This window comes from Coturnix japonica, chromosome 10 (assembly GCF_054131305.1).
Source record: "Coturnix japonica strain WE chromosome 10, WE-NBRP24, whole genome shotgun sequence".
In the NCBI taxonomy this organism is placed as follows: domain Eukaryota; kingdom Metazoa; phylum Chordata; class Aves; order Galliformes; family Phasianidae; genus Coturnix; species Coturnix japonica.
This window is the reverse complement of record NC_140672.1, coordinates 27517381-27537188: the sequence shown is the minus strand read 5'-3', so window position 1 is coordinate 27537188 and position 19808 is coordinate 27517381. Positions and strand designations below refer to the sequence as shown.

At 47.9% G+C, this 19808-nt stretch overlaps 2 long non-coding RNA genes across 4 annotated transcripts in view; one reads left to right on the top strand and one right to left on the bottom strand.

Annotated features, from left to right (window-relative positions):
- The window catches only part of LOC146759564 (uncharacterized), a 108313-nt gene extending 94633 nt beyond the window's left edge, over positions 1-13680 (bottom strand). Inside the window, exons 1-4 of one of the 2 annotated variants that reach the window (XR_014932479.1) lie at positions 13635-13680; positions 11935-12353; positions 10793-10902; positions 10363-10486 (exon numbers count right to left, since the gene is read on the bottom strand). This is a non-coding gene — a long non-coding RNA (uncharacterized LOC146759564). Of the gene's footprint in view, positions 1-10362; positions 10487-10792; positions 10903-11934; positions 13307-13634 lie in introns of those variants that run through there. The other variant, XR_014932478.1, reaches the window with a different exon arrangement.
- Positions 13681-14421: 741 nt separating this feature from the next.
- Positions 14422-19129, top strand: LOC146759563 (uncharacterized). Of its 2 annotated transcripts, none has more exons than XR_014932461.1 (2): positions 14422-14702; positions 18415-19129. It is a non-coding gene; the product is annotated as an uncharacterized LOC146759563 (long non-coding RNA). The 2 variants fall into 2 exon arrangements; XR_014932462.1 differs by lacking the exon at positions 14422-14702 and adding an exon at positions 17591-17911.
- The last annotated feature ends 679 nt before the right edge of the window (positions 19130-19808 follow it).

The following is a 19808-nucleotide window of genomic DNA, read 5'->3' as shown; positions in this document are numbered from 1 at the left end:
AAAGGGAAAATCAAGAATAAAAAGGAAAAGCAGCAGTGAAAGGGAAAAGCAGCAGTGAACGGGAAAAGCAGCAGTGAAAGGGAAAAGCAGCAGGAAAGGGAAAAGCAGCAGTGAAAGGGAAAAGCAAGACTAAAAGGGAAAAGCAGCAGTGAAAGGGAAAAGCAACAGTGAAAGGGAAAAGCAGCAGTGAAAGGGAAAAGCAGAGTGAACGGGAAAAGCAAGACTAAAAGGGAAAAACAGCAGTGAAAGGGAAAAGCAGCAGTGAATGGGAAAATCAGCAGTGAAAGGGAAGAGCAGCAGCGAAAGGGAAGAACTGCAGTGAAAGGGAAGAGCTGCAGTGAAAGGGAAGAGCTGCAGTGAAAGGGAAGAGCAGTAGTGAATGGGAAAAGCAGCAGTGAAAGGGAAAATCAGGACTAAAAGGGAAAAGCAAGACTAAAAGGGAAAAGCACGAGTGAAAGGGAAAAGCAAGAATAAAAGGGAAAAGCAGCAAAGAAAGGAAAAAGCAGGACTAAAAGGGATAAGCAGCAGTGAAAGGGAAAACCAGCAGAGAAAGGGAAAAGCAGCAGAGAAAGGGAAGTGCAGCAGTGAAAGGGAAGAGCAGCAGTAAAAGGGAAGAAAAGCAGTGAAAGGGAAGAGCAGCAGTGAAAGGAAAAAGGAAGACTAAAAGGGAAAAGCAGCAGGGAAAGGGAAAAGTAGCAGTGAAAGGGAAAATAAAGAATAAAAAGGAAAAGCAGCAGTGAAAGGGAAAAGCAGCAGTGAAAGGGAAAAGCAGCAGTGAAAGGGAAAAGCAGCATGAATAGGAAAATCAGCAGTGAAAGGGAAAAGCAGCAGTGAAAGGTAAAAGCAACAGTGAAAGGGAAAAGCAGCAGAGAAAGGGAAAAGCAGAGTGAACGGGAAAAGCAAGACTAAAAAGAAAAACAGCAGTGAAAGGGAAAAGCAGCAGTGAAAGGGAAAAGCAGCAGTGAATGGGAAAAGCAGCAGAGAAAGGGAAAAGCAAGACTAAAAGGGAAAAGCAGCAGGGAAAGGGAAGAGCAGCAGTGAAAGGGAAAAGCAGAGTGAACGGGAAAAGCAAGACTAAAAGGGAAAGACAGCAGTGAAAGGGAAAAGCAGCAGTGAATGGGAAAATCAGCAGTGAAAGGGAAGAGCAGCAGTGAAAGGGAAGAGCTGCAGTGAAAGGGAAGAGCTGCAGTTAAAGGGAAGAGCAGCAGTGAATGGGAAAAGCAGCAGTGAAAGGGAAAAGCAGGACTAAAAGGGAAAAGAAAGACTAAAAGGGAAGAGCAAGACTAAAAGGGAAAAGCACGAGTGAAAGGAAAAGCAGCAGTGAAAGGGAAAAGCAGCAGTGAATGGGAAAATCAGCAGTGAAATGGAAGAGCAGCAGTGAAAGGGAAGAGCTGCAGTTAAAGGGAAGAGCTGTAGTGAAAGGGAAGAGCAGCAGTGAATGGGAAGAGCAGCAGTGAAAGGGAAAAGCAGGACTAAAAGGGAAAAGCAAGACTAAAAGGGAAAAGCACGAGTGAAAGGGAAAAGCAAGAATAAAAGTGAAAAGCAGCAGAGAAAGGGAAAAGCAGGACTAAAAGGGAAAAGCAGCAGTGAAAGGGAAAACCAGCAGAGAAAGGGAAAAGCAGCAGAGAAAGGGAAGTGCAGCAATGAACGGGAAGAGCAGCAGTGAAAGGGAAGAGCAGCGGTGAAAGGGAAGAGCAGCAGTGAAAGGGAAATGCAAGACTAAAAGGGAAAAGCAGCAGTAAAAGGGAAAAGCAGCGGTGAATGGGAAAATCAAATAGAAAAAGGAAAAGCAGCAGTGAAAGGGAAAATCAGCAGTGAAAGGGAAAAGCAGCAGTGAAAGGGAAAAGCAAGACGAAAAGGGAAAAGCAAGACTAAAAGGGAAAAGCAACAGTGAAAGGGAAAAGCAGCAGTGAATGGGAAAAGCAGCAGTGAATGGGAAAAGCAGCAGAGAAAGGGAAAAGCAGCAGAGAAAGGGAAGTGCAGCAGTGAAAGGGAAGAGCAGCAGTGAAAGAGAAAAGCAGCAGTGAAAGGGAAAAGCAAGACTGAAAAGGAAAAGCAAGACTAAAAGGGAAAAGCAAGAGTGAAAAAGAAAAGCAAGACTAAAAGGGAAAATCAGCAGTGAAAGGGAAAATAAAGAATAAAAAGGAAAAGAAGCAGTGAAAGGGAAAAGTAGCAGTGAAAGGGAAAAGCAGCAGTGAATGGGAAAAGCAGCAGAGAAAGGGAAAAGCAAGAAAAAAAGGGAAAAGCAGGACTAAAAGCGAAAAGCAGCAGTGAAAGGGAAGAGCAGCAGTGAAAGGGAAAAGCAGCAGTGAAAGGGAAAAGCTGCAGGGGAAGGGAAAAGCAGCAGGGGAAGGGAAAAGCAGCAGTGAAAGGGAAAAGCAGCAGTGAAAGGAAAAAGCAAGACTAAAAGGGAAAAGCAGCAGTGAAAGGGAAAATACAGAATAAAAAGGAAAAGCAGCAGTGAAAGGGAAAAGCAGCAGTGTAAGGTAAAAGCAGCAGGGGAAGGGAAAAGCAGCAGTGAAAGGGAAAAGCAGCAGTGAAAGGGAAAAGCAGCAGTGAAAGGGAAAAGCAGCAATGAAAGGGAAGAGCAGCAGTGAAAGGGAAGAGCAGCAGTGAAAGGGAAGAGCAGCAGTGAAAGGGAAAAGCAGCAGTGAATGGGAAAAGCAGCAGTGAATGGGAAAATAAAGAATAAAAAGGAAAAGCAGCAGTGAAAGGGAAAGTCAGCAGTGAAAGGGAAAAGCAGCAGTGAAAGGGAAAAGAAGCAGTGAAAGGGACAAGCAAGACTAAAAGGGAAAAGCAAGACTAAAAGGGAAAAGCAACAGTGAAAGGGAAAAGCAGCAGTGAATGGGAAAAGCAGCAGTGAATGGGAAAAGCAGCAGAGAAAGGGAAAAGCAGCAGAGAAAGGGAAGTGCAGCAGTGAAAGGTAAGAGCAGCAGTGAAAGAGAAAAGCAGCAGTGAAAGGGAAAAGCAAGACTGAAAAGGAAAAGCAAGACTAAAAGGGAAAAGCAAGAGTGAAAAAGAAAAGCAAGACTAAAAGGGAAAATCAGCAGTGAAAGGGAAAATAAAGAATAAAAAGGAAAAGCAGCAGTGAAAGGGAAAAGCAGCAGTGAAAGGGAAAAGCAGCAGTGAAAGGGAAAAGCAGCAGTGAATGGGAAAAGCAGCAGTGAATGGGAAAAGCAGCAGAGAAAGGGAAAAGCAGCAGTGAATGGGAAAAGCAGCAGTGAAAGGGAAAAGCAGCAGTGAAAGGGAAAAGCAGCAGTGAAAGGGAAAAGCAGCAGTGAATGGGAAAAGCAGCAGAGAAAGGGAAAAGCAAGACAAAAAGGGAAAAGCAAGACAAAAAGGGAAAAGCAGCAGTGAAAGGGAAGAGCAGCATTGAAAGGTAAAAGCAGCAGTGAAAGGGAAGAGCAGCAGTGAAAGGGAAAAGCAGCAGTGAAAGGGAAAAGCAGCAGTGAAAGGAAAAAGCAAGACTAAAAGTGAAAAGCAGCAGTGAAAGGGAAAATAAAGAATAAAAAGGAAAAGCAGCAGTGAAAGGGAAAAGCAGCAGTGTAAGGGAAAAGCAGCAGTGAATGGGAAAAGCAGCAGAGAAAGGGAAAAGCAAGACTAAAAGGAAAAAGCAGGACTAAAAGCAAAAAGCAGCAGTGAAAGGGAAGAGCAGCAGTGAAAGGGAAAAGCAGCAGGGGAAGGGAAAAGCAGCAGTGAAAGGGAAAAGCAGCAGTGAAAGTGAAAAGCAGCAGTGAAAGGGAAAATCAAGAATAAAAAGGAAAAGCAGCAGTGAAAGGGAAAAGCAGCAGTGAACGGGAAAATCAGCAGTGAAAGGGAAAAGCAGCATGAAAGGGAAAAGCAGCAGTGAAAGGGAAAAGCAGCAGTGAAAGGGAAAAGCAGCAGTGAAAGGGAAAAGCAGCAATGAAAGGGAAAAGCAAGACAAAAAGGGAAAAGCAGGACTAAAAGCGAAATGCAGCAGTGAAAGGGAAGAGCAGCAGTGAAAGGGAAAAGCAGCAGTGAAAGGGAAAAGCAGCAGCGGCAGGGAAAAGCAGCAGTGAAAGGAAAAAGCAAGACTAAAAGGGAAAAGTAGCAGTGAAAGGGAAAATAAAGAATAAAAAGGAAAAGCAGCAGTGAAAGGGAAAAGCAGCAGTGTAAGGGAAAAGCAGCAGTGAATGGGAAAAGCACCAGAGAAAGGGAAAAGCAAGACTAAAAGGGAAAAGCAGGACTAAAAGCGAAAAGCAGCAGTGAAAGGGAAAAGCAGAAGGGGAAGGGAAAAGCAGCAGTGAAAGGAAAAAGCAAGACTAAAAGGGAAGAGCAGCCGTGAAACGGACAAGCAGCAGGGGAAGGGAAAAGCAGCAGTGAAAGGGAAAAGCAGCAGTGAAAGGGAAAAGCAGCAGTGAAAGGGAAAATCAAGAATAAAAAGGAAAAGCAGCAGTGAAAGGGAAAAGCAGCAATGAAAGGGAAAAGCAGATGTGTAAGGGAAATGCCGCAGTGAATGGGAAAAGCAGCAGAGAAAAGGAAAAGCAAGACTAAAAGTGAAAAGCAGGACTAAAAGCGAAAAGCAGCAATGAAAGGGAAGAGCAGCAGTGAAAGGGAAGAGCTGCAGTGAAAGGGAAGAGCTGCAGTGAAAGGGAAGAGCAGCAGTGAATGGGAAAAGCAGCAGTGAATGGGAAAAGCAGCAGTGAATGGGAAAAGCAGCAGAGAAAGGGAAAAGCAGTAGAGAAAGGGAAGTTCAGCAGTGAATGGGAAAAGCAGCAGAGAAAGGGAAAAGCAAGACTAAAAGGGAAAAGCAGGACTAAAAGCGAAAAGAAGCAATGAAAGGGAAGAGCAGCAGTGAAAGGGAAGAGCTGCAGTGAAAGGGAAGAGCTGCAGTGAAAGGGAAGAGCTGCAGTGAAAGGGAAGAGCAGCAGTGAATGGGAAAAGCAGCAGTGAATGTGAAAAGCAGCAGTGAATGGGAAAAGCAGCAGTGAATGGGAAAAGCAGCAGTGAAAGGGAAAAGCAGCAGAGAAAGGGAAGTTCAGCAGTGAAAGGGAAGAGCAGCAGTGAAAGAGAAAAGCAGCAGAGAAAGGGAAAAGAAAGACTGCAAAGGAAAAGCAAGACTAAAAGGGAAAAGCAAGAGTGAAAAAGAAAAGCAAGACTAAAAGGGAAAATCAGCAGTGAAAGGGAAAATAAAGAATAAAAAGGAAAAGCAGCAGTGAAAGGGAAAAGCAGCAGTGAAAGGGAAAAGCAGCAGTGAATGGGAAAAGCAGCAGAGAAAGGGAAAAGCAAGACAAAAAGGGAAAAGCAGGACTAAAAGCGAAAAGCAGCAGTGAAAGGGAAGAGCAGCAGTGAAAGGGAAAAGCAGCAGTGAAAGGGAAAAGCAGCAGTGAAAGGGAAAAGCAGCAGGGGAAGGGAAAAGCAGCAATGAAAGGGAAGAGCAGCAGTGAATGGGAAAAGCAGCAGTGAATGGGAAAAGCAGCAGAGAAAGGGAAAAGCAGCAGTGAATGGGAAAAGCAGCAGAGAAAGGGAAAAGCAAGACAAAAAGGGAAAAGCAGGACTAAAAGCGAAAAGCAGCAGTGAAAGGGAAGAGCAGCAGTGAAAGGGAAAAGCAGCAGAGAAAGGGAAAAGCAAGACTAAATGGGAAAAGCAGGACTAAAAGCGAAAAGCAGCAGTGAAAGGGAAGAGCAGCAGTGAAAGGGAAAAGCAGTAGGGGAAGGGAAAAGCAGCAGTGAAAGGGAAAAGCAGCAGTGAAAGGAAAAAGCAAGACTAAAAGGGAAAAGCAGCAGTGAAAGGGAAAATAAAGAATAAAAAGGAAAAGCAGCAGTGACAGGGAAAAGCAGCAGTGTAAGGGAAAAGCAGCAGTGTAAGGGAAAAGCAGTAGAGAAAGGGAAAAGCAAGACTAAAAGGGAAAAGCAAGACTAAAAGGCAAAAGCAGCAGTGAAAGGGAAAATCAGCAGTGAAAGGGAAAAGCAGCAGTGAAAGGGAAAAGAAGCAGTGAAAGGGAAAATAAAGAATAAAAAGGAAAAGCAGCAGTGAAAGGGAAAAGCAGCAGTGAATGGGAAAAGCAGCAGTGAAAGGGAAAAGAAGCAGTGAAAGGGAAAAGCAGCAGAGAAAGGGAAAAGCAAGACTAAATGGGAAAAGCAGGACTAAAAGCGAAAAGCAGCAGTGAAAGGGAAGAGCAGCAGTGAAAGGTAAAAGCAGCAGGGGAAGGGAAAAGCAGCAGTGAAAAGGAAAAGCAGCAGTGAAAGGGAAAAGCAGCAGTGACAGGGAAAAGCAGCAGAGAAAGGGAAAAGCAAGACTAAATGGGAAAAGCAGGACTAAAAGCGAAAAGCAGCAGTGAAAGGGAAGAGCAGCAGTGAAAGGGAAAAGCAGCAGGGGAAGGGAAAAGCAGCAGTGAAAAGGAAAAGCAGCAGTGAAAGGGAAAAGCAGCAGTGAAAGGAAAAAGCAAGACTAAAAGGGAAAAGCAGCAGTGAAAGGGAAAATAAAGAATAAAAAGGAAAAGCAGCAGTGAAAGGGAAAAGCAGCAGTGTAAGGGAAAAGCAGCAGGGGAAGGGAAAAGCAGCAGGGGAAGGGAAAAGCAGCAGTGAAAGGGAAAAGCAGCAATGAAAGGGAAGAGCAGCAATGAAAGGGAAGAGCAGCAGTGAAAGGGAAGAGCAGCAGTGAAAGGGAAAAGCAAGACTAAAAGGGAAAAGCAGCAGTGAAAGGGAAAAGCAGCAGTGAATGGGAAAATCAAGAATAAAAAGGAAAAGCAGCAGTGAAAGGGAAAATCAGCAGTGAAAGGGTAAAGCAGCAGTGAAAGGGAAAAGCAGCAGAGAAAGGGAAGTGCAGCAGTGAAAGGGAAGAGCAGCAGTGAATGAGAAAAGCAGCAGTGAAAGGGAAAAGCAAGACTGAAAAGGAAAAGCAAGACTAAAAGGGAAAAGCAAGAGTGAAAAAGAAAAGCAAGACTAAAAGGGAAAATCAGCAGTGAAAGGGAAAATAAAGAATAAAAAGGAAAAGCAGCAGTGAATGGGAAAAGCAGCAGAGAAAGGGAAAAGCAGGACAAAAAGGGAAAAGCAAGACAAAAAGGGAAAAGCAGCAGTGAAAGGGAAGAGCAGCAGTGAAAGGGAAAAGCAGCAGTGAAAGGGAAAAGCAGCAGTGAAAGGAAAAAGCAAGACTAAAAGGGAAAAGCAGCAGTGAAAGGGAAAATAAAGAATAAAAAGGAAAAGCAGCAGTGAAAGGGAAAAGCAAGACTAAAAGGGAAAAGCAGGACTAAAAGCGAAAAGCAGCAGTGAAAGGGAAGAGCAGCAGTGAAAGGGAAAAGCAGCAGGGGAAGGGAAAAGCAGCAGTGAAAGGGAAAAGCAGCAGTGAAAGGGAAAAGCAGCAGTGAAAGGGAAAAATCAAGAATAAAAAGGAAAAGCAGCAGTGAAAGGGAAAAGCAGCAGTGAACGGGAAAAGCAGCAGTTAAAGGGAAAAGCAGCATGAAAAGGAAAAGCAGCAGTGAAAGGGAAAAGCAGCAGTGTAAGGGAAAAGCAGCAGTGAATGGGAAAAGCAGCAGAGAAAGGGAAAAGCAAGACAAAAAGGGAAAAGCAGGACTAAAAGCGAAAAGCAGCAGTGAAAGGGAAGAGCAGCAGTGAAAGGGAAAAGCAGCAGTGAAAGGGAAAAGCAGCAGGGGAAGGGAAAAGCAGCAGTGAAAGGAAAAAGCAAGACTAAAAGGGAAAAGCAGCAGTGAAAGGGAAAATAAAGAATAAAAAGGAAAAGCAGCAGTGAAAGGGAAAAGCAGCAGTGTAAGGGAAAAGCAGCAGTGAATGGGAAAAGCAGCAGAGAAAGGTAAAAGCAAGACAAAAAGGGAAAAGCAGGACTAAAAGCGAAAAGCAGCAGTGAAAGGGAAGAGCAGCAGTGAAAGGGAAAAGCAGCAGTGAAAGGGAAAAGCAGCAGGGGAAGGGAAAAGCAGCAGTGAAAGGGAAAAGCAGCAGTGAAAGGAAAAAGCAAGACTAAAAGGGAAAAGCAGCAGTGAAACGGAAAATAAAGAATAAAAAGGAAAAGCAGCAGTGAAAGGGAAAAGCAGCAGTGTAAGGGAAAAGCAGCAGTGAATGGGAAAAGCAGCAGAGAAAGGGAAAAGCAAGACTAAAAGGGAAAAGCAGGACTAAAAGCGAAAAGCAGCAGTGAAAGGGAAGAGCAGCAGTGAAAGGGAAAAGCAGCAGGGGAAGGGAAAAGCAGCAGTGAAAGGGAAAAGCAGCAATTAAAGGGAAGAGCAGCAGTGAAAGGGAAGAGCAGCAGTGAAAGGGAAAAGCAAGACTAAAAGGGAAAAGCAGCAGTGAAAGGGAAAAGCAGCAGTGAAAGGGAAAATCAAGAATAAAAAGGAAAAGCAGCAGTGAAAGGGAATAGCAGCAGTGAAAGGGAAAAGCAGCAGGGGAAGGGAAAACAGCAGTGAAAGGGAAAAGCAGCAGTGAAAGGGAAGAGCTGCAGTGAAAGGGAAGAGCTGCAGTGAAAGGGAAAATCAAGAATAAAAAGGAAAAGCAGCAGTGAAAGGGAAGAGCAGCAGTGAAAGGGAAAAGCAGCAGGGGAAGGGAAAACAGCAGTGAAAGGGAAAAGCAGCAGTGAAAGGGAAAAGCAGCAGTGAAAGGGAAAATAAAGAATAAAAAGGAAAAGCAGCAGTGAAAGGGAAAAGCAGCAGTGAAAGGGAAAAGCAGCAGTGAAGGGAAAAATCTGCAGTGAAAGGGAAAAGCAGCAGTGAAAGGTAAAAGCAACAGTGAAAGGGAAAAGCAGCAGTGAAAGGGAAAAGCAGAGTGAACGGGAAAAGCAAGACTAAAAGGAAAAACAGCAGTGAAAGGGAAAAGCAGCAGTGAATGGGAAAATCAGAAGTGAAAGGGAAGAGCAGCAGTGAAAGGGAAGAGCTGCAGTGAAAGGGAAGAGCTGCAGTTAAAGGGAAGAGCAGCAGTGAATGGGAAAAGCACGAGTGAAAGGAAAAGCAGCAGTGAAAGGGAAAAGCAGCAGAGAAAGGGAAAAGCAGCAGAGAAAGGGAAGTGCAGCAGTGAAAGGGAAGAGCAGCAGTGAAAGTGAAAAGCAGCAGTGAAAGGGAAAAGCAAGACTGAAAGGGAAAAGCAAGACTAAAAGGGAAAAGCAAGACTAAAAGGGAAAATCAGCAGTGAAAGGAAAATCAGCAGTGAAAAGGGAAAAGCAGCAGTGAAAGGGAAAAGCAGCAGTGAAAGGGAAGAGCAGCAGTGAAAAGGAAAAGCAGCAGTGAAAGGGAAAATCAGCAGTGAAAGGGAAGAGCCACAGTGAAAGGGAAAAGCAGTAGTGAAAGGGAAGTGCAGCAGTGAAAGGGAAAAGCAGCAGTGAAAGGGAAGAGCAGCAGTGAAAGGGAAGAGCAGCAGTGAAAGGGAAAAGCAGCAGTGAAAGGGAAGAGCAGAACAGAAAGGGAAAAGCAAGACTGAAAGGGAAAACCAGCAGTGAAAGGGAAAAGCAAGACTAAAAGGGAAAAGCAAGACTAAAAGGGAAAAGCAGCAGTGAAAAGGAAATGCAAGACTAAAAGGGAAAAGCAAGACTAAAAGGGAAAAGCAGCAGTGAGAGGGAAATGCAAGACTAAAAGGGAAAATCAAGACTAAAAGGGAAAAGCAGCATGGAATGGGAAAAGCAGCAGTGAAAGGGAAAAGCAGCAGTGAAAGGGAAAAGCAGCAGTGAAAGGGAAAAGCAGCAGTGAACGGGAAAAGCAAGAATAAAAGGGAAAAGCAGCAATGAATGGGAAAAGCAAGACTAATAGGGAAAAGCAGCATGAAAGGGAAAAGCGGCAGTGAAATGGAAAAGCAGCAGTGAAAGGGAAAAGGAACAAGAAAATGCAGCCCTGAAAGGGAGAAGCAGAACTGATAAAGAAAAGGAGCCCTGAAAGGGAAAAGGAGCCCTGAAAGGGAAAAGGAGCCCTGAAAAAGAAAATAAGCAAAGGAAATCAGCCCTGAAAGGATAAAGCAGCCCTGAAAAAGAAAATAAGCAAAGAAAAGCAGCCCTTAAAGGGAAAAGGAGCCCCGAAAGGGAAAGGAACAGCATAAAGTAACACTGATAGGGAAAAGGAGTACATAAAGGGCAAAGGCAGCACTGAAAGAGAAAAGAAGCCCTGAAAGGGAAAAGCATCAAAGCAAGGGAAAAGAAGCACTGAAATGTAAAAGGAACAAGCACAGGGAGCAGGCAGGTAGGCACAGCAAAGCAGCAAGCAAAGCCCAATCTCTCAGAGGGGGCCTGCTAACAGGAAGCCCAGCTATTGCCCTCCCAAAGAAACTCCACCATTTTGACAGCCAAAACAGAAACTACGGTTTCGGTTCTCATGACTCTTCCCTGCGCTCCCAAATAAATGGTTTCGTGACATCCTCTACCACACTGCAACTGCTCAGAATAATCAAAATTATATCATTCATGACATAAGAAACTCACTTTTGCCTGGTGGCAACGACAGTCCATTCCCATCCTGTCCCTCCATGTAATGAACATTGCATTTGGCCTTCTGACAGCCTCCTGGATGAATCCACCAAAAGCAAGGAAGCACCCTGCCCTTACTCTGAAGAGAGAAAGAAAGCAAGGTTCATGGAAACAGGCACACAAGGCTCGCAACAAGACACGGTGCTCCAGATCATGCCAGAGATAGGACTACCACAGTGCCAGAACATGATTTACCACTAAAGGAAACATCTGGGAGCACATTCACAACTTCAGCACAAGCTGTAATGGCTCAGCATATTTAGCTTTCTTATCGTTCAGCTGGAGAACGAGATACTCCGAAGTATCAGTCAGCAAGCACTCAGATGAGCCTGCCCTCTGGTTTTAACGATGACAGACATCATTACTGCCACCTCTGACACCTTACCAGGAGATGCTTCCATTTATTAGCCTGGTCTTGATTCCTTCCATCAGCAGCTGCTCCTAAACTGACCTCCATTCATACAGTGATACCACTGACTTCTAGCACAAGCTGACCTGCAAGACAGAGAAGAGAAAGCAGGATGGCAACAAACACTGACATAGCACAATCTAATATTCTTGAACAGCCGCAAAAGAGACAAAACAGGAGAGAAACGCATCCGCAGCAACACCCCAGTTCATAAAGAAATGCAACTCCAGCCTGGCCTCAGCAGCCCTTATATATTTCTTACACATTTGATTAAGCCAACTGCAATTTGAACCAGGAGAATTCACAGTCTCTTGCAAATGTCACCGTAAAGCAAAATAGGACACAGCAAAAAAAAAAAAAAAAAAGAAAAAGAAAAAAAAAAAAGAAATATAAAGAAAAAAAGCAAGCCAAAAACCAGGGAATCAAAGTTTAAAAAACCACAGAAAACAAATAGAAAAAAAAACACATGCTATCTGTAACAACAGAAAGACTAGCACAGTGTGAATATACTACAAAGGTAAGGAAAGAATGGCTCACCCACCACTGAGGATGGAAGTGCACAGAACAAACTCCACAGAGGAGAAACCATCAAAAAAAAATTCCACCCAGGGGCAGTCAGCCTTCAAAAATGAGCTGTAAGAGAGGTGTAGCCAGGCTCCATCCCTTCCAGTCACTCAGCTGCATTGGCCTCACCTGCACTAACCAGGGCTGACCAGGTCCCTTCCCTAGGTGATAATCAGTGGCTCAGACTGTGATTCAACAGTTCTCATACAGCGTATATAAAGAAAAATAGCAAAACATAGATGAAAAACACAACAACAAATAAACCATGAAGGATTTTAGGAAATAACACAGAATTAAAAATAATAATAATAATAAAAGCAAAGAAAAAATGATAAATCAAACAAAAGAAAAAAACTAAGACAAGGAAAAACAGAAAAAAACTTATTAAAAAAACAAAAAACAAAAAACAAAAAACAAAAAACAAAAAACAAAAAACAAAAAAAAACACGACATAGAAAACACCAAATAGGAAAGAAAACCATAGAACTGCAAAGGAAAAAAAATAACACAGCAAAGCAAAGCACAGATGATAAAAAACAACAAGGAAAACACACCTCCCTGACATGACATCTTGCCTCCTGAGCAGGTCACAGTGTCCCTCACTCAGATGTAGAGCACGGAGGAAGCTGAGACCCCATGTGTTCCTTGCTGCGCACTCCCATCTAAAAGGTCCATATGCTCCTTGGGAAGCACAATGCCACCTGGGGAAAAGAGAAAGCAGGAACAGGACATGCAGGCGGCTTTCACCCAGCAGAAGGCCAGATCCTTCCGTCTGTTATCCGCTCCTCTTTTTAGTCCTAACAGGGCCCCGAGGATACAGAAATAGCAGTGCTTAGCAGAAGGACTCGGAGAAGGACCGGTAGAAACTGTCAGGAGGACAACTGGCATCGCATGGACACAAACAGGCTGTTGGTGCAAGGAAGGAAACAGCACCTGAGCATTTCACCAGACAGGTTCCCTCCTCTCTGTCTTCCTGCAAAGATACAAGGATAAAAACCTCATTTCCTCTGAGCAACAATTGGAAACAAGACCAGAAAATTATTAATTCAAAGGCACTTTCAGGAGATGTATAACAGAGTCCTTCCCAGTTACACGAGCTTACGCTGTGGCCTTTGGAGAAACAAGCTGCCTTTGTGGTCCTGAGGGTTCCTTTTTGTCATCTGTTGGGCACAGCAAGAGAGCTTTTCTTGTACAAATCTATGCCCTGTGTACCTTTCTCCATCCCAAAACCTAGAGTTGCGGTGCAGACACTGGATGCTGACCAGAGCAGTAAAAGAACAGAAGAGGGGAAAAGCAGATACAGGTAAGACACCTAAAAGAAAGGAAAAGAGCAGAAGAGAAGGAAGGATACGGTTAAGAACAAAGGACAGAAGATGGAAAGTGCTATAGAGGATTGGACTGGACATGAGCAGATCAGAGCTACACCAAGGTGTGGCTTCTCCCTGTGTCCCTGTCCACCACTGGCAACATCCCCCAATGACAGGGATGATGCTGCTCCAGCAGCTGATGGGGTTGTGGTCTGGGGTTACGTTCTATGCAGAGCCTCCACAACCTGCTACAGACCCCCAGTTCCCTGCCACTTCTTTTTTTTCCAGGTGTCTGCACACAAGGAACAGGTGTTCCCCATGCCCTGCATGCTGGTAATTAGTGTGGGCAATTACTGTGTGGGAATTGGGGGAGGGAAATTCAGGGGTGGGATAGTGAGGAGGAATTGGAGGGGGCTGGGAAATTGTTTGGGTGGGATTGTAGAGATCAGATATGACTGTTAGGATGGGGGATATTTGGTTGGAAATATTGTCATTTCTATTACTCACTGCTTTGTATAAGTTATTAAATGCTTTATGTTCCCTCTGCTACATCTCTGCTTGCAGTCATTTGTGCAGTGACAAAGGTCCTCAGCTCTACATGCCCACCTCCAAGGTAGGATGGAGCACCACAGATGGCAGTGTTCCACAGCTGCCACCAGCAGCCCCAGCTCGTCCCTCCACACCTGAGGTGTGAGTGGCTGTGAGAGGAATGTCTCTGTGGAAGTGCAGCTCATTCCTCCCCTCTGATGGGGGCAGAAGGCATCTGCATTTCCCTCATGGCTCTTATTTCCTGTGTTACTGTGGGAAATGAGCTGAGCCACTGTGCCTCCCTACTATGGCAAGCTCTGCAGCTCTGCCACTGTCTTTATACTCAGCTGTTCCTGTGTGTAATGCTCCACACTTGGACCCTGCAGAGCCCAAAGGCCTCCTTGGCTGCTGTTACTCACCTGGACATTGAGGGTGCTGTGTCTCCAGTCTGTACCTGCTTCCAGGTGGCACTTGCAAGACACTGCGAGTCCACCTGGTTGGAACTGCAGTCAACAAACACAAATGTGAAAGAAATAAGAAAGGATTCTTTCATTTCACAGGCTTTCATCTCCATTGAGAGATGTTCTGCTGTGCAGCACAGCTGGGAGCATTTCATATGTGCAAAAAAGGGGGATAGGCCCTGGCTGTGCCCGGCCCCCTTCCGGCCCAGGCCCCAAAGCAGCCCCGACTGTGCTGGGTTCCCCTCTCACCTGGGCCCTGCAGTGGCCTCAGCTGTGCCTGGTCCCCCTCTGCTCTGGGCCCTGAGCTGGCCCCAGCTGTGCCTGGTCCTCCTCCATCCTGGGCCCCAAGGCCCTGCCTCTGCCTGCTCCCCCTCTGCTCTGGGCCCTGAGCTGGCCCTAACTGTGCCAGGCCCCCCTCTGGCACAGGCCCTGCCTCAAGCCCCGCCCCCTGTGGGCAGCAGTGCTAGTGCCTGTTGGTTTTGCTCTCTTCCCTCTTCTTTCTGTGTTCTCTTCACAAATGCTTTCAGATCCCCCAGGATGACGTGCACTGATACTGCTGCCTTCTTCCTGCACAAACTTTCTGGGCAGCTCAGCTTTTTCTACAGAGCAGCGTGCCTTTGGAAGTGCTTGGAGGATGTAAACTAACAGCAAGAGAACACTGAGCTCTTCTGGGTCTTTCTAGACATGGCAAAGGGACAGGAGAGTGTGCTCAGCCTCGAGTGGTTGCTTGTATGCAGAAATCACAGTTGTCAGCATCTGTGCTGTTTTGCTGTAGGCAGTAGTGTGTGACAAGAAGCCTACAATTATCAATTTAGTGAACGTAATTAATTGTAACAGTTCCCCTTTCTTCTTCCCTTGACACTTGGGTTATGGAGTTCTCCTATGCTATGTGCCGGTGTAATACCTCTGAGCCACAGCACTGTTGCGTTTAGCAAAGCTCATGGCAACAGGCTTTGGCCAACCTCAGAGCTACGTAGATGATGAGAAGATATCCGATGATAGGAGAGAAAATGAACAAGCTCCAAGGTAAGTGTTGTTTTTTCCTTCTAGTCAGCACGCCATCGCTAAATCTTCCATGCTGTGACTTTTATCGTGACAGTGATGATCCCTTAACCTCACACCTTTAGCACAGCACTTTCTGTGGAGATTCCCACCAGTGACAAAGTGTTAGTGCCGCTTTTCTGCCTGTTTCTTTTTTGTCTGTATTTTCCAGAATGTGGGTATTTCTTTCATTGCCCACAAACACTGCCCAGTGCAGGAGGAGGCAGGGACAAGAGTCAGGAGCAAGGGCAGAATAGTTTCTCTGTTAGTGAATGGAATGCCAGTGTTTTCTGCATATGGACTTGCCATAGTGCTTCTTACAAGGCCTAACAGTGGGATGAAATGTGCCCTGAAGCAGGTGTGCTTGCAGGAAGGCAAAAGAGAATTGCAAATAACGCTAAGGGGGGCCAGTAAGATGATCAGAGGGCTGAAGTACCTTTCCTGTGAGGACAGGTTGAGGGAACTGGGCTTGTTGTGCTTGGAGAAGAGAAGGTTCCAGGGAAACCTCGCTGTGGCCTTCTAGTATTTGAAAGGAGCATATAAACAGGCAGGGGAATGGCTGTTTACAAGGGTGGATAGTGATAGGACAAGGGGGAATGGTTTTAAAGTTATATGGGGACGTTTAGGTTGGATATTAGGTTGATGTTTTTCACACAGAGGGTGGTGACACACTGGAACAGGTGCCCATGGAGGTTGTGGATGCTCCATCCCTGGAGGCATTCCAGGCCAGGCTGGATGTGGCCCTGGGCAGCCTGGTCTGCTGGTTGGAGACCCTGCACACTGTGGTCCTTTTCAACCCAGGCTATTCTATGAGTCTATGGCTGTTTTTAACACCAAAATGCAACTTGGCTTGTAATTGTTTCTAAAATGATCTGGTTCGTCCTGTTTGGAATGTGATATTTCTACAGCAGAAGGATGCAGAAGTGAAAAGGCTCAAAACGCTACTGAAGGAAATTGCCAAATGTCAGGACAACCTCGAGGAAGGAAATGAATCCATAAGAAAACCATCGAGATGAATTATTTCCTATGGCCAGACCACGGGGGGGCAACGAGGTGGCCGCCACCCACCCCCCATCTCCGTCCCCTTCATCGAACATGAAGGGGGTGATGATGGCGGGGGGCCGAGCCCCTTCTCACACCAACTGGCTTTCGGGTCCCACTCCCAGCGTTTCCCACATGGCGTCGAACATGCGGCGTTGCCTGGAGGCATCCCAAGGTGGGGGGAGGGTCGCAATTGAGCCGCTACGGGTAAAGGAAGGGGGGGCAAAGAGGAGTCGGAGACACCCCCCATCGCCCGGGGCCTTAGGAGCTGAATAGGGCATTGACCGGGAGGAGTGGGGGGTGGGGGGGAAACCGGGAGGGGCGCAGGGTGAGCCTTAATTCTGCTGCCCCCGACTCCAACCGCACCGATCAGCCCTGAGCCCCCCCCCCCACCTGCAGCAGCACCGGCAGGATGTGGAGGCGATGAGGGGGGGTCGCGTTGTCGGGCTCCAAACGGAGGCAAAGCCGTAACCCCCCTCCGGGGCTCCCCATCGTGCCAAAGCCCTCCTGTAACCCCCCCAGGCTCCGGGCAGCCAAACGCCGCAGGTAGCGGCTGCACGCTTTGGGCCGGGGGGGGCCGGGCGCCCGAGCCAATACTCTCAGGTATCCCCGCAGCCCCCCTTCGTTTTGGGTGGTGGGGGGGGGCGCCCACGGGGGTACACGAGCAGCAGCAGCAGCAGCTCCACCTGTAGGGGGGGGACACACAGCCCTCCGTGGAGACACAGCTGACACGTCCCCACTCCTCTGAGGACACCACCCCCCCCCCTTCCCGGGATCACCTTCCTCCGGCTCTGTAGGCCGTAGGAACCAAAGCAAGGGCGGAACGCCAGTGAAGCGGATCGCGTTTCCCAGGGGACTCATTTCCGCAGAGCACGCGTTCCCTCCGGGGGAGCGGGTTACGGCACGGACCCATTGGGGATAATGGGGGGAAAGGGGAGTGGAGACCGGAGAGGCCTGACCTGGTTGCGTGGGGCGGAGGGGGGGGAACGGCAGAGGGAGCGGAAGAGGTTTGTGGGCTGAGGGCCGCCAACAGCCGCCCCCAAGGCTCCAGCATGGTTTAAGGGGGTATTTTGGAGCTAAGGGGTGGATTTGAGATCCATAGGGTGGGTTTAAGGGGGTATTTGGGGGCTGAGGGATGGATTTGGGGTCCATAGGGTGGGTTTGGGGGGTATCTGGGGGTTATGGGGTGGCCTTTGGGGGTTTTAAGGTGGGCTTGGGGGGTGTTTGGGGGCTGTGGGGTGGGATTAGGGTGCAGTGGGGTGGGTTTGGGGTCTATATTGTAGGTTTAAGGGAGTATTTGGGGGCTGAGGGGTGGATTTTGGGGCCATAGGGTGGGTTTGGGGGGTATCTGGGGGTTATGGGGTGGACTTTGGGTGTTTTAAGGTGGGCTTGGGGGGGTGTTTGGGGGCTGTGGGGTGGGATTAGGGTGCAGTGGGGTGGGTTTGGGGTCTATAGGGTGGGTTGGGGGAGGTATTTGGAGTCAGTGGGGGCACTCTAAGACCCCAGTTTAATGGGGGGGGCGGGGGGGTCTCTTTGGAACCAAATTGGGTTGAAGGGGAAGGGACGTGGGGGGCAATCTTTATGCCTACGGTGCCCCCTAGTGGTCACCCACAGCCACGACAGGGGAACTTTGTGTCCTTCCGTGCAGGGGGGCAGAGCTTAGGGGCGGGCCCATATGAGTGTATATGGCCCGGCCCCCTCCCATCATCAGCGCTTCCTGCCCCGGGGCTGCGCCGCACCCAACGCTGCGTTCTGGGTTTCTATATAAGGGGTGTGTGTGTGTGTGTTATTAATGAGTATATATTGAAGGGGGGGGGGTGGGCTTTATTTTGGGGAGTTGGTAAGGGAGGAGAGGGCAGTGAGCGGCGTGACGCAGTGCAACAGCAATCCTTGCTGCTCTCTCTGCTTGTTTGCTCACAGGCATGTTTTCATGCTGCATGAAGGCTTTCTAAAGCTGTTAGCAGGGTCACTTGGGATAGGAGGAGGGGAAACAGTTTCAGGCAGAAAGAGGGAAGATTGGCTTTGGATGGGAGGAAGAAGGATTTGGCTGGAGGGTGGTGAGGCACTGGGATGTCTTGCCCAGAGAGGTGGTGGGTGCCCAGACAGGCTTTCAAGGCCAGGCTGGACCAGGCTCAGAGCAACCTCATCTGGAGGTAGGTGTCCCTGTTCCCCGCAGGGCGGTGGGACCGGGTGCCCTTTTGGGGTTCCTTCCTGCTCCAATTGTTCCATGATTCTCTCATACAAAGGCGGCCACCGCATCCCAGATGGCAACTCGCTCTGGAGATTAAAATAAAAGCAGGTCACATTCTGCATCTGCTGCTTCCTGGCACCCCTCCCACTGCTGGGCAGGATGGAGGTGGCAGATGGAAAGTGCCATTTCCATCCCAAGACTGGCTGCAGCACCACTCCCTTGGTGGCTGTGGGCACGTGTACCTTCAGTGTCACTGCATGTCTGTCCAGAGGCAGTTCCCACCCTGGGGCCGTTCTTGCTCATCCTGGGTTGCTCCTTGTTGGTGCCAGCCATGCTGGAGCTCATCCTTCAGATGTGTCTGCTCTGTACCAGATGCTCCTTCAGGATGCAGGACCCTCATCTGTGCTCTGCCTTCAACCCCCCTCCTGGGTGGCCGTGACTCCAACCCCAATGGCTTCTTTATAGGTCAACGTGGGATCCCAGACTCCAACCCCAATGGCTTCCAAGGCCAACATGGGCTCCCATCATGGCCTGGTGAGACACGGCAACAGCTGAACGCAGAGCTCACGAGGTACGAAGGGGAACTGAAGGCTGTGATGAAGAAGCTGAAGGAGGAATATGGCGACGTCGTGACCTTAAAGGGCCGAAGCTATGAGGAAAAGATGAGGGGGAACCGGGGGGAGATGCTCTACAGGCTGCAGCAGGGCAGGAGAGCTGCTGCCATGGGGGGCATCAAGCAGCCAAAGGTGGGAAGGTGCTGAGGTGGAGTTTGGAAGCCCCACGGCTTAATTTGGGGTCTGGTTTTGGGTTCATTTTGCATCATTTTGGGCCTGTTTATTTAGGGTTTGGATTTTGGGTTCATTTTTAGGCCCACAATGTGTCAGTTCTGTGCGTTGAGGCTGAAGGGGGAAGTGGGGGGTTGGGGATGGGATGGAAGGGTTAATTGATTCCTATAAATGGAAGGGAAGGATTTGGGGCCATCAATGAAGGGGTTTGTTGGTTCCTATAAATGGAAGGGATGGATTTGGGGTGGTGGATGAAGGTTCATTGGTGATGGGTTTGGGGTCATGGGTGGAGGTACATTGGAGATGGATTTGGGGCTGTGGATAAAGGGGTTCATTGGTTCCTCTAAATGGAGGGATGAATTTGGGGCTGTGAATAAAGGTTCATTGGAGATGGATCTGGGGCCATGGATGTATCAGAGTATCACAGTCTCATGCGGGTTGGAAGGGACCTTAGAGATCATCGAGTCCAACCCCCAGGATTTGAGCCTCCTGTGTAGCAGAGCGGCACTTCTACCACTTGCGACACAGGGGGGATTTGAACCCGGGCCTCTGGTGTTGCAAAGTGGCGTCCTTAACCACTGTGCCACCGGAGGCACACAATGTAGCTTCATTGGTTCCTAGAAATGGAAGGGGGGGATTTGGGGCCGTGGATGGAGGGGTTGATTGGTGATGGATTTGGGGATGGGGGCAGGGGAAGGGATTCATGATGTGGCTGCAGCTTTCTATAATGCATCATTTGGAGCCTTTTGAATGCTCTCTACTACCTGATCAACAACACCACCAGGCAGTACAGCTTTGTGGCATCTCCTTTAAAAAAAGGGGCTTTGGAAGCTGATCTATGACCAGTCCTATAAGCTGTGGCCATGGTGAAGCCAAGGAAATCAAGACAGGAATGTGACACGCCAATGAGTTCTGTTCCCTTTATTGCAGCACTGGGTGCGTGGGGATCACTGCAGCGACTACCCATTGATAGGCATAGCCTATACATGGTCATTAATCCCAATGACATGGGCAGAGATTCCAAGCATTAATGAACATCTCTGGTGGTGGTGGGATGAAGGCTAATAGCCATTC